General features: G+C 45.4%; 2 long non-coding RNA genes across 2 annotated transcripts; both read left to right on the forward strand.

Moving 5' to 3' along the window:
• Window positions 1-9,573: 9,573 nt before the first annotated feature.
• Window positions 9,574-10,654, forward strand: LOC115551955 (uncharacterized). Its single transcript, XR_003978257.1, has 3 exons — window positions 9,574-9,633; window positions 10,185-10,273; window positions 10,597-10,654. It is a non-coding gene; the product is annotated as an uncharacterized LOC115551955 (long non-coding RNA).
• A 606-nt stretch (window positions 10,655-11,260) lies between these two features.
• Window positions 11,261-12,071, forward strand: LOC115552896 (uncharacterized). Its single transcript, XR_003978399.1, has 3 exons — window positions 11,261-11,398; window positions 11,730-11,817; window positions 12,036-12,071. It is a non-coding gene; the product is annotated as an uncharacterized LOC115552896 (long non-coding RNA).
• The last annotated feature ends 2,087 nt before the right edge of the window (window positions 12,072-14,158 follow it).

A 14,158-nucleotide genomic window follows, 5' to 3' on the forward strand; every position in this document is an offset into this window, starting at 1 on the left:
TGTGGTCTGAGCGAGCGGAGGTGCATACTGGGATACAGAGCTGTCTGAAGTCTACAGGTCTGTAGACACGCCCCCTCAGGGGAAACCGAGTGTTTGAGAAACCGTCGAGACGTCAGTTACATGGACTGGAATGTTCTTTAAAATGGACTCAGGGATTCAGAAGGAGAAACACCAGGGGGAGATGAGGGGGCTCTTCATCTCAACGACTAAAACACAACTTCAGTCTGACACAGAACCATGGAACACATTCAACAGTCTCCTCCAGGCATCGTGAATCCTCAAGAACAGTTTCATTTCCAAGAAGGTCCTATTTGGGGCCATCCCCATATGGATCCTGCTCCTCAAGAGCCACCCCCCTCCACTGGGTGGTCTTCTGAACAGATGATCTCCTTCCTGTCCTCTGGCTGACTAAAGCTGCACCGTTTGCATCTGTGAAGGCCCGTCATTCAGGAAACCACTGGACTACAAAGGCATGACTTCAGAGATGTTGAATCAACCTGGGACACATTTTGGAGACGCCAAGCATAATCCATCACCAATGTGGGACGCCACTGAAGAATGTTGTACATAATTAACGTCTCTGGAGACATTGGTTGTTCTGTTATGGGTGCCCTGGCAGGAGAGCTGGGGTGATGGAATGTTATTTGGCATGAGGTTTTTACCCTGCATGATTGTTTGGCCTTTTATGGCTCAGTGTTGTGTGTTTGGCATGAGATGGATGTTTTTTGAGCATCGATAGGGTTCTAGTGTGTGTGTGTGTGTGTCTCTCCGACTCACACCTGGCATGGGGTTCTACGTGCCTGTTCTGGGTTCTATGTGTGCATGTCCGGCTTGCTTTGACAGTGATGTTCATGCAGGGGTCTATGTGATTGGCCTGGGATGTTGGAATGGTCAAATAAATCATACCTGATGGACGGCCACATGTTTACTTAAGGGCCTCCAGTAGACATGAAGAGCCCTGAGCGACGCTCCGGAGTGATATCCAACACACTGGGCAGGAAGGAGAGTATCCAAATCAAATGTAAAAGGATGCAAGCAGCGTGTTCAGCTCAGCGACTTCAAACTAGGACTACACCAATCAGGATCAATGGAGGATGGACACCTAAAGGAATTCCACAAGGAGACTGACGTTGGAAAGGGACGTAAATGGATATTCAAAATGACATTCAGACCTGTAATGAGACGGCTCTTCCTACCTGGCTGGATTGATGGAGAGCCCTCTGGATCTTGTCTTGCTCTCAGTTGCACGTCTTCTCAGGCTGAACTGTATTTTTTTCGGACAGGACTAGCTGAACGATTGGTTCCTCAAATCAGAACCACTCCGGGAACTCCAGCTAGTGCACTCTTCAAGCTGAAGTGGTGCTCTTCAGCTGAGGAGGTAAGGAAACCTTCGCTGGGGCTTCAAGGTGTAAAGAGGAGAATGTTTGAAAGTGTTCCATGGTACTCTGATGAAGACCGTTGTTGTGTTCCACTGGCTGAGAGAATCAACCCACACATCTTCCTCTTGGCCTTTCTCCTCTGAGAAGCCTGGCGCCATCTTGAAGGATATTCCAGCTCATGTAACTGATGTCACGACAGATTCTCAAACACTTGGTTTCTCCTTAGGGGCGTGTCTATAGAACTGAAGACTTCAGACGGCACTGTATCCCAGCATGCATCTCTGCTCACTCAGACCACACCCCCATGAGTAGGATGCAACACTCTAGTGATGGAGATGTAGAGTTTTATAAGTAACGAGGGAGCAGACAAAGGTGATTAGAACACTATGGAATGTCAAGTCTGTAAATCTTTAAACCATGAAGATGGTTGGATAGTTCAGGAATTGGGCTTCTCTTCATCATTGGCAGTCCTTTCACTCAGATGCCCACTTCTCACTGGAGCTGTACATGTGTTGGCTGGCTGGCATGATTTGCTGTTGGTGATGAGGCGGTCAGGGTGACATTGCAGGGCTATGGTCGGCTCGCTGTGAGCGGCTCGCTGTGAGCTCAACGTTTAGATTTGCTCTGTATGGTTTTTACCCTGAATAATCTAGATAATTGTAAAATGTAGACACGGTTTTGTATTGAATGATTCCAGGATTTTATGTTTAAAGTTGTTGTGGGACGAACATGGTAGTTTGGTTCTTTGTACGGTTTTAAGTGATATAACTTATATACACTGGGTGCGTAATAATGTAAAGGTACACTGAATAGTACTGTATTAATGACCAACAGCAACAAACAGATCTCCTCAAGGTAAGTCTGTTGGCTGTGTTTTAATGAAGACCATCGCTGGACTTCAGGATCTTCCTCCGTTCAGCTCAAGGTGAGGCGCTGGTTCTGTTTTTTCTTTGGTTGGTTCCTCCTGGAATGTTCGGATTCCAGTCGGACGGTTTGTGCTTCCCGCCGGGAAGTTTCTGAGTGCGGTCATTTGATTTAGTCCCAATGGTTAGCATAGAACGTTGTAGTCTTAAACCATAAGAAACCACCTGGCAGTTAGTTGGACGGAAGTCCCCGGAGGGAATCAGGCGGAACGTTCTGGATTGTATTTGCGTAACCTCGAGACGTTGTCAACGGAAAATATTTTTCAGTCGGTTTCCATTGGGAATGGTTGCCCCTATCTTAAACAACTTAAGGTTGATATTAAATACATACTGACACGTACGTCGTACAATATGTTGATAATTTCCGATGGTTGCGCCGTACTTTTAACCACGATGACGTGACGGGACTCTCACTACGTACAAAACGGCGTTCTCCTTGCGGGCCCATTTTTGACATCATTGAAGGCTGAAAATAATTTCAAGGTGGAAGATAATTTGACATTTCTTCAACGGAACCCAGCACCTGAATATGGCTGAGTATATTTGATTTACTATCGGTACTGCTTCGTGTTCTATGTTACTTCAGCTTTTGTATGTTCTAAATATCTGCTTTCATTAATTGCCACAAGATAAACCCTACCCAATGGAATGATGTTAAACAACGACTTTGGTGCAGAGTTACCAACTGGATAATATCAAAGCTAAAATAATGTCTGTCCTTCCCACATGTTACAGTAGAAGATACTCTAGAACTGTACAAGGTTGAAAAGGTAACATGTAGTTTGTCCCAAGGTGTCTGCCTCCTCACCCAGAGCAAGACCTCCACCTCCTCACCCAAAGCCAGACCTCCACCTCCTGTCAGAAGTCCTCCAGTACAGGTCAGTGCTCTGGTGTGTGAATAGAATCTTCTCAGGTCAGTGTCAATGCATGGCATGAACCACTTCTTTAAACTTGTGGACAGCTCTGTCTTCATTCCCTAAAACGGGATGCTCATGTCTGGTCTCAAGTCGTTTCTAGCCTTGAGTTATAAAATAATAATAATAACTCGGTTTCGGATAAGTCAATTAAGTTTATTGTTGGGCAAATGCTGATATGCTGATATAAACCTGCTGCTGTAGCTGAAAGGCGAGGCTGGGGACCGGAGGCTTGTGGTGCCAGAGTGGATCGGAGACTGAGGCTGGAGACCAGGGGCCTGCAGCACCGGATCAGAGGGTAACCATCACCAAGCTCATCTGAAACACTAAAATCCAAGGTAGTTTAGGTCTGGTTTTGATCATCTTATGACTTTAAATCTGTGCCAAGCTGTTATTTTAGTTCATTCATACAGGGGTTATGCAAGAGTCATATGAGCCATTAATGTTACTAGTGCTGCTACGACCTTAGTGGATGAATTGCTGTACGCGACAATCTGCAGACGTTGTCTTATTTAAGTGTTTAAATTTGTCTTCCATTTCACGAGTGAACCTCAGATGCAGGAGTAGGGGTGTGTTCCGTCCCCAGGTGATTTACTGCTGAGACCAACTGTGTTTGTAACCAGACCAGGAATCCATGGCTGAAGGAGTTGATGGAGGAGCCGTGCTGAAGGAGCTGATAGAGGAGCTGATGGAGGAGCCGTGCTGGAGGAGCTGATGGAGGAGCCATGCTGACGGAGCTGATGGAGGAGCCGTGCTGACGGAGCTGATGGAGGAGCTGAGACGCTGGAGGTCGACTAGGAATCGACCAACAAGGATTCCTCGTAAGTTTGTATTTACTTAACATGGTTGACTTAAAGGGCAACATACAGCTGTTACTTTGACATGCGTTAACCAACTACCGCTGTGTTTTCTTACTAGAAAGTGTTTCTGGAGCGGAGGCAAGTTGGTAGAAGAGCGGGAATCTGGAGGATGACCATCACTCTACCAACAAGGTAGACTTGTGGACTGCTCTGTCTTCATTCCCTAAAACGGGATTCTCATGTCTGGTCTCAAGACTTTTCTAGCCTTGATTTATAAAATAATAGTTCAATTAATTGTAACTCGGTTTCGGATAAGTCCATTAAGTTTATTGTTGGGCAAATGCTGATATAAACCTGCTGCTGTAGCTGAAAGGCGAGGCTGGGGACCGGAGGCTTGTGGTGCCAGAGTGGACCGGAGACTGAGGCTGGAGACCAGGGGCCTGCAGCACCGGATCAGAGGGTAACCATCACCAAGCTCATCTGAAACACTAAAATCCATGATAGTTTAGGTCTGGTTTTGATCATCTTATGACTTTAAATCTTTGCCAAGCTGTGATTTGAGTTAAATCATACGGGGTTATCTAAGAGTCACATGAGCCATTAATGTTACTAGTACTGCTATGACCTTAGTGGATGAATTGCTGAATGCGACAATCTGCAGACGTTGTCTAATTTAAGTGTTTAAATTTGTCTTCCATTTCACAAGTGAACCTCAGATGCAGGAGTAGGGGTGTGTTCCGTCCCCAGGTGATTTACTGCTGAGACCAACTGTGTTTGTAACCAGACCAGGAATCCATGGCTGAAGGAGCTGATTGAGGAGCCGAGCTGATGGAGGAGCAGTGCTGAAGGAGCTGGTAGAGGAGCCGTGCTGAAGGCCCTGCCTGGTGGAGGAGCTGGTGGAGGGCCTGCCAGGTGAATGACTTCTGTCGTGGGGTAGGTGGAGCCTGACTCTGAAGTGATCATCACACTCACTGCCACTTCTCGTAGAATACTGCTACCACAAACTACCGGCGTTTGTACCATATATACCAGACGACTACATCTGTTTTACCACATGTTGAAGCAATGCCTCCGGTGTTTGTTCCAGACCAGGACTCTGTCTGAGGAGAGCTGCTGGAGGAGCTGAGACGCTGGAGGTCGACTAGGAATCGACCAACAAGGATTCCTCGTAAGTTTGTATTTACTTGACATGGTTGACTTAAAGGGCAACATACAGCTGTTACTTTGTCATGCGTTAACCAACTACCACTGTGTTTTCTTACTAGAAAGTGTTTCTGGAGCGGAGGCGAGTTGTTAGAGGAGCCGTGAATCTGGAGGATGACCATCACTCTACCAACAAGGATCCTCGTAAGTTTGCATAAAATAAATCGAGTGGACTTGTAACGCAGAATTAGTTTGTCCAGTAAAAGTGACGGCATACTACTGTGGTTGGTTACCAGACAAACTACAGCTGCTACTTTGTTACGCACAATTGGAGCCCAACTACTCCTGTGTTTGTGACCTTACATTGGAGACAAACTACTACTGTGTTTGTTACTTTACATTAGAGACAAACTACTCCTGATGTGAGTAGAATTGTGTGGCAAAGCACAACTGACGTGACTTGTATGTTGAATATAAATCACTGATAATGTGTGAAGGAAATCGGGGATTGTGGTGGTTTAACTCATTTGAAATTTAAATAATGATTCAACCTGAAAGTAACATTTTAGAGACTATGCATTCAAAGTAAGAGGTAAATCACTCTTGACTAATGACAGTCAAATAATTAGTATAACTTATATTAAAATGTTGGATTAGTTAATTATCTTAATCATTATTTAAAAGTTGGATGATCCCAAAAGCCCTGAATTTGTATTGTCATTCATTTATCTGATTTAATGGAGATGGCAGATGTTGAACTGTGGGACAGTGCCCAAGTTTGGGGACCATGAGTAAACTGTTCCTTCCTTCAAAGGTCTATCATGGATATTTAACTGCAGTTCTGTGAGTATCCCAACTTAACCATGAAGAGGAACTGCAAACTGTAAGTCATAAGTTTCTCATTACTCTTGGGCACATTGATGTATTTTGGCTTTCTGGTGAGTTAGCCCATTACCTGAAGGTTGATCTGAGTAGTAAGGATGTTTTATTGGTTCATGGGTTACATAGGTGTTTGGTTTATGTTGGTTTTAATGATTTGTTAAAATGGTTACAGGCTCCAAGTTATTGTTGTAAGCTGGAGCAATGGGTTGGGTTCTTTTCAGCTACTCTCCTGAGCTCTGCATCTTCATCACATGAGTGTTGCTTTACTGATGAGGGTGTGGTCTGAGTGAGCGGAGCTGCATACTGGGATACAGAGCTGTCTGAAGTCTACAGGTCTGTAGACAAGCCCCCTCAGCGGAAACCGAGTGTTTGAGAAACCGTCGTGACGTCAGTTACATGGACTGGAATGTTCTTAAAGATGGAGACAGGGATTCAGAAGGAGAAACACCAGGGGGGATGAGGGGGCTCCTCATCTCAACGACTAAAACACAGCTTCAGTCTGACACAGAGAACCATGGAACACATTCAACAGTCCCCTCAGACATCGTGACTCCTCAGGAACAGTTTCATTTCCATGAAGGTCTTATTGGGGCCATCCCCAGACGGATCCTGCTCCTGAAGAGCCACCCCCCTCCACTGGGTGGTCTTCTGAACAGATGACCTCCTTCCTGTCCTCAGGCTGACTAAAGCTCCGTTTGCATCTGTGAAGGCCCCTCATTCAGGAAACCACTCGACTACAAAGACATGACATCAGAGATGTTGAATCAACCTGGGACACATTTTGGAGACGCCAAGCATAATCCATCACCAATGTGGGACGTCACTGAAGAATGTTGTGCATAAGAAAACGTCTCTGGAGACATTGGTTGTTCTGTTCTGGTTGCCCTGGCAGGAGAGCTGGGGGGGGGGGGGGGGATGCTGGAATGTTATTTGGCATGAGGTTTTTACCCTGCATGATTGTTTGGCCTTTTATGGCTCAGTGGTGTGTGTTTTCGGGTTTGACATGAGATGGATGATTTTTGAGCATCGCTAGGGTTCTACTGTGTGTGTCTCCCACTCACACCTGGCATGGGGTTCTACGTGCCTGTCCTGGGTTCTATGTGAATGTTGTGCATAAGAAAACGTCTCTGGAGACATTGGTTGTTCTGTTCTGGTTGCCCTGGCAGGAGAGCTGGGGGGGGGGGAGGAGGAGGAGGAGGAGGAGGAGGAGGAGGAGGAGGAGGAGGAGGAGGATGCTGGAATGTTATTTGGCATGAGGTTTTTACCCTGCATGATTGTTTGGCCTTTTATGGCTCAGTGGTGTGTGTGTGTGTGTTCGGGTTCGACATGAGATGGATGATTTTTGAGCATCGCTAGGGTTCTACTGTGTGTGTGTGTCTCCTACTCACACCTGGCATGGGGTTCTACGTGCCTGTCCTGGGTTCTATGTGTGTGTCCGGCTTGCTGTGACAGTGATAATGTTCAGACGGGGGTCTGTGTGATTGGCTTGGGATATTGGAATGTTCAAATAAATCATACCTGATGGACGGACACACCTTTACTTGAGGGCCTCCAGTAGACATGAAGAGCCCTGAGCGACGCTCCGGAGCGATATCCAACACACTGGGCAGGAAGGACGGTATCCAAATCAAGTGTAAAAGGATGCAAGCAGCGTGTTCAGATCAGTGACTTCAAACTAGGACTACACCAATCAGGATCAATGGAGGATGGACACCTAAAGGAATTCCACAAGGAGACTGACGTTGGAAAGGGACCTAAATGGATATTCAAGATGACCTTCAGACCTGTAATGAGACGGCTCTTCCTACCTGGCTGGATTGATGGAGAGCCCTGTGGATCTTGTCTTGCTCTCAGTTGCACGTCTTCTCAGACTGAACTGTATATGTTTCGGACGGGACTAGCTGAACGATTGGTTCTGATTTAAGGGAACCAATCCGGGAACTCCAACTAGTGCGCTCTTCGAGCTGAAGTTGTGCTCTTCAGCTGAGGAGGTAAGGAAACCTTCACTGGGTCTTCAAGGTGTAAAGAGGAGTGTTTCAAAGTGTTCCATGGTACTCTGATGAGGACCGTCCGTTGTTGTGTTCCACTGGCTGAGAGGAAGAAACCTCACATCTTCCTCTTGGACTTTCTCCTCTGAGAAGCCTGGCGCCATCTTGAAGGATATTCCAGCTCATGTAATTGATGTCGCGACAGATTCTCAAACACTTGGTTTCTCCTGAGGGGCTTGTCTATAGAACTGAAGACTTCAGACAGCACTGTATCCCAGCATGCATCTCTGCTCACTCAGACCACACCCCCATGAGTAGGATGCAACACTCTAGTGATGGAGATGTAGAGTTTTATAAGCTCGCTGTGAGCGGCTCAACGTTTAGATTTGCTCTGTATGGTTTTTACCCTGAATAATCTAGATAATTGTAAAATGTAGACACACTTTTGTATTGAATGATTCCAGGATTTTATGTTTAAAGTTTTTGTGGGACGAACATGGTAGTTTGGTTCTTCGTACGGTTTTGAGTGATATAACTAGTACACACTGGGTGCGTAATAATGTAAAGGTACACTGAATAGTACTGTATTAATGACCAACAGCAACAAACAGATCTCCTCAAGGTAAGTCTGTTGGCTGTGTTTTAATGAAGACCATCGCTGGACTTCAGGATCTTCCTCCGTTCAGCTCAAGGTGAGGCGCTGGTTCTGTTTTTTCTTTGGTTGGTTCCGGCTGGAATGTTCGGATTCCAGTCGGACGGTTTGTGCTTCCCGCCGGGAAGTTTCTGAGTGCGGTCATTTGATTTAGTCCCAATGGTTAGCATAGAACGTTGTAGTCTTAAACCATAAGAAACCACCTGGCAGTTAGTTGGACGGAAGTCCCCTGAGGGAATCAGGCGGAACTTTCTGGATTGTATTTGCGTGACCTCGAGCCGTTGCCAACGGAAAATATTTTTCAGTCGGTTTCCATTGGGAATGGTTGCCCCCTATCTTAAACAACTTAAGGTTGATATTAAATACATACTGACACGTACGTCGTACAATATGTTGATAATTTCCGATGGTTGCGCCGTACTTTTAACCACGATGACGTGACGGGACTCTCACTACGTACAAAACAGCGTTCTCCTTGCGGGCCCATTTTTGACATCATTGAAGGCTGAAAATAATTTCAAGGTGGAAGATAATTTGACATTTCTTCAACGGAACCCAGCACCTGAATATGGCTGAGTATATTTGATTTACTATCGGTACTGCTTCGTGTTCTATGTTACTTCAGCTTTTGTATGTTCTAAATATCTGCTTTCATTAATTGCCACAAAAGATAAACCCTACCCAATGGAATGATGTTAAACAACGACTTTGGTGCAGAGTTACCAACTGGATAATATCAAAGCTAAAATAATGTCTGTCCTTCCCACATGTTACAGTAGAAGATACTCTAGAACTGTACAAGGTTGAAAAGGTAACATGTAGTTTGTCCCAAGGTGTCTGCCTCCTCACCCAGAGCAAGACCTCCACCTCCTCACCCAAAGCCAGACCTCCACCTCCTGTCAGAAGTCCTCCAGAACAGTTCAGTGCTCTGGTGTGTGAAGAGTCTTCTCAGGTCAGTTTCAATGCATGGCCTGAACCACTTCTTTAAACTTGTGGACTGCTCTGTCTTCATTCCCTAAAACGGGATGCTCATGTCTGGTCTCAAGACTTTTCTAGCCTTGAGTTATAAAATAATAGTTCAATTAATTGTAACTCGGTTTCGGATAAGTCAATTAAGTTTATTGTTGGGCAAATGCTGATTTGTATATAGTGCAGAACCAACAGACTGAACAAAAGCTTCTTTCCTTGGGCAATCAGGACACCTAACACCCATAAAACTTGAAACAAAGATTCCTCACTATCTATATAGTGCAATATGCTTACGGCCTTTATATTTATTCTGACATCACCTGTCCTTGTCTTGTTCCAAATGTTTTTCTTATTTCTGTCTTTTTTTTATTTATTTATTTTTGTACATTTTTAACTTAAATTGCGTGTTTATTTATTTATTTTGTGTGTGTAATGCACTTTCAGTTGGCTCTCCCAATTTCGTTGTATAGGTGACTGTACAATGACAATAAAGTCTATCTTTATCTTTATCTTTATATAAACCTGCTGCTGTAGCTGAAAGACGAGGCTGGGGACCGGAGGCTTGTGGTGCCAGAGTGGACCTGAGGCTGGAGACAAAGGGGCCTGCAGCACCGGACCAGAGGGTAACCATCACAAGCTCATCTGAAACACTAAAATCCATGGTAGTTTAGGTCTGGTTTTGATCATCTTAGACTATTAATCTGTGCCAAGCTGTGATTTTAGTTCATTCATACAGGGGTTATGTGAGAGTCATATGAGCCATTGATATTACTAGTGCTGCTACGACCGCAGTGGATGAATTGCTGAACGCGACAATCTGCAGACGTTGTCTAATTTAAGCGTTTAAATTTGTCTTCCATTTCACAAGTGAACCTCAGATGCAGGAGTAGAGGTGTGTTGCGTCCCCAGGTGATTTACTGCTGAGACCAACTGTGTTTGTAACCAGACCAGGAATCCATGGCTGATGGAGGAGCCGTGCTGAAGGAGCTGATGGAGGAGCCGTGCTGACGGAGCTGATGGAGGAGCCGTGCTGACGGCGCTGATGGAGGAGCCGTGCTGAAGGAGCTGATGGAGGAGCCGTGCTGACGGAGCTGATGGAGGAGCCGTGCTGACGGCGCTGATGGAGGAGCCGTGCTGAAGGGCCTGCCTGGTGAATGACGTCCGTCGTGGGGTAGATGAAGCCTGACTCTGAAGTGATCATCACACTCACTGCCACTTCTCGTAGAATACTGCTACCACAAACTACCGGCGTTTGTACCATATATACCAGACGACTACATCTGTTTTACCACATGTTGAAGCCAGACTTCCGCTGTTTGTTCCAGACCAGGACTCTGTCTGAGGAGAGCTGCTGGAGGAGCTGAGACGCTGGAGGTCGACTAGGAATCGACCAACAAGGATTCCTCGTAAGTTTGTATTTACTTAACATGGTTGACTTAAAGGGCAAAATACAGCTGTTACTTTGACATGCGTTAACAACTACTGCTGTGTTTTCTTACTAGAACGTGTTTCTGGAGCGGAGGAGAGCTGGTAGGGGTGCCGTGAATCTGGAGGATGACCATCACTCTACCAACAAGGAGTGTAAGTTTGTATTAACCAAACAAAAAAATAAGACAAACTACATGTTTGTTACCAGACTTTAGGGCCAGACTCGCGCTGTTTTTTCCAGACTAGGACTCGGGCTGAGGAGAGCTGATGGAGGAGCCAAGACTATGGAGGACGACATCACTCTACCAACCAGGATCCTCGTAAGTTTGCGTAAAATAAACAGAGTGGACTTGTTGTAACGCAGGATTAGTTTGTCCAGTACAAGTTACGGCATACTACTGTGGTTGTTTACAGACAAACTACAGCATACTACTGTGGTTGTTTACAGACAAACTACAGCTGCTACTTTGTTACGCGCCATTAGAGCCCAACTACTCCTGTGTTTTTTACCTTACATTAGAGCCCAACTACTACTGTGTTTGTTACCTGATATTAGAGACCAACTACTACCGTGTTTGTTACCTTACATTAGAGACAAATTACTGCTGTGTTGGTTACCTTACATTGGAGACAAATTACGTTTATAACCAGACCAGGAATCTGGAGGAACGATGGAGAAGCCGTACATCTGGAAGGCAACTCCTTAGGACAACCAGGACTCTACTATCAAGGATTCCTTGTAAGTTTGCATTATCTGGACATAGTGGACTAGGTAGGTGGTTGCGGGTTCAACTCTCTAACCAATGGTGCCGGGTTCAAGTCCTCAGATTACAGTGATGCGTCCTTGAGCAAGGCGCCCTAAAGCCTGCCTGCTCCTTTATGACATATCTTTGGTTCAGATAATGTTGAATCTTTTGAAAATTGAACCTAATCAATGTCCTTGTTTGGTCCGGGCAGACACACCTGAGCTGAACCTCACCTGATCCTGTTTTGTCGGGGGTAGACACACCTGAGCTGAATCCGCCCTGATCCTGACATCCTGCTGGTCCCGTCTCCTCAGTTCCTCTGAGCCTCGTCCTCCAGAAGACCTGCTGAGCTCAGCAGTCTGAGGCTGATGGATCAATGACCTCCAGTGGGAGTGATCTTCTTGACCCCACATGTAACCCTGTGCTTCCACATGCCTTTCCCTCACGTCTGTCACTAACTTCACTACTCTCTACTGCTTCCTCTTTTCTTCCTTCTCTGTGGATCAAGCCTTTACACTGAAGGCGCGTCTTCCTACCCTCAGAGGGTTCAGCGTTAGGGTTGAGAGTCAGGGTTTAGAGTCAGGGACCGAGCTGGTCAGGGAGGACTGCTTTTACACAAACCTCTTCACTTGCTTTCGGAATGGTGGGGACATTTTAAAAGATTAATTTGGGAAATGTTTTCCTCTGCTTTCCTTTACAAAATTGTGTTAAACTTCTGTCAAGTGTTTTTTATATTAAAATCCCACATTGACTTCTACATGTTTGGTGCTGTTCATTTAATTGTCCTTTAACTTGGTTAATGTCAAGCTAAACTCCTGCAATACATTTAATATACATGATTGTTATTCAACACGTTCAATCCACCAACCTGTCTCACATCAATGTACTATAGCTACGTTTGTTCAAACGGAAAATGTAGTTTGGTGTGAGACTGTTGTCCAGCAGAGGGAGATGTCATACACCTTAATTATACAGGAATGTCTGTTTACATTTTAAAATGTTCATGGGCTGGTCTACTTGGTCTGCAAATAACTCTGCCTCCAGCAACAGGATTGGTCGTAACATATGAAGTGAAAGAAATAAAAGCCCAGTTCACCAGATCTGAGGTCAGCTGCGGTCAGATTTTGGATCATGAATGAGTGAACGACGTCTGAGCAAAATATTAACCACCTGGAACTTGTTGCGTTTCCTGGAGCTCAGAAGACGGCAGGACGCGTGTTTACCTGGTTGATTAGGCCCTGAACGTAGACCCTGAATCCAGACATCCTAATCACAGACGATGTGTTTAATTAGCCCCGAATATAATTTTTTGGTTAAAAAAAAAAAATTAAAGTAAAAATATTTATAATTTAGCGTAAAGTATTATTCTAGATAGTCCTTCTGGCAAGAGAATAAACAGTTTAAAAACATAACCTAAACACGTACGTCGTACAATATGTTGATAATTTCCGATGGTTGCGCCGTACTTTTAACCGCGATGACGTGACGGGACTCTCACTACGGGACTCTCACTTTACGCACACACAGATGTGTGTGCGTAAAGTCTGTCTCACTTGTATTAATTTTACTCTGAAATAACGAATGGAACTTTAGACATTTGGGGATAAGCAGCACAGCAGTCAGGTAGCTATTTTAAGATATAATAAACTACGCATTTTGTTTATTTAGGTGAAGCATTATGTTGTTTTTGAAACCTAGAAACACCCCTGATTGGTCCTTGTAATCCATAATAATAATCCATACCATTGTTGGTATGAATTATGGACTATTTTAAGTGACTACATGCTGTTGGTCACTTAACATCGGAGGTGTTCTATGACCATCATGTAGGCTCCGATTCGTATTAGCCTATTAAACCACTTGCTTGTGCATCGTAGCCTACTAATTTGTGTTCCCAGGTAAGTAATCTAATAAATGCGAATAATGAAGCTCCCCGTTAAATGCACAGACTATGCAAAAAGCCCTACCTGCTTTTCGGAGTTTCCTGTTCCTGAGCACGGAGATGACCACCAGCAGATTTCCGATGATATCCACCACTATGGTGAAGATGAGGACGCTCGCTAAAGTGACCACCCAGGGGAAGGGCCGCCCGCCGGCAGCCTCCACAGCTCCCGGCGTGGAGTTGAGGAGACTCCAGGTGTCCCCCTCCACCAGCGAGGTCTGCTCGTCCGGTATGGGCATCAGCTGCGGTTGGGGAGGCGCGGCCACCGGCTGCATCGCGCGGTCGGGGTGCGACCGTCCATCCAGTAGGCGAACAGCAGCCAGAAGCATTTATAAAGCAGTCCACCAAACGGCGGGAACAATCGGCGCTGGGGATTAACTCATAATCCCGGC

This window comes from Gadus morhua, chromosome 10, assembly GCF_902167405.1.
Source record: "Gadus morhua chromosome 10, gadMor3.0, whole genome shotgun sequence".
Classification (NCBI taxonomy): Eukaryota; Metazoa; Chordata; class Actinopteri; order Gadiformes; family Gadidae; genus Gadus; species Gadus morhua.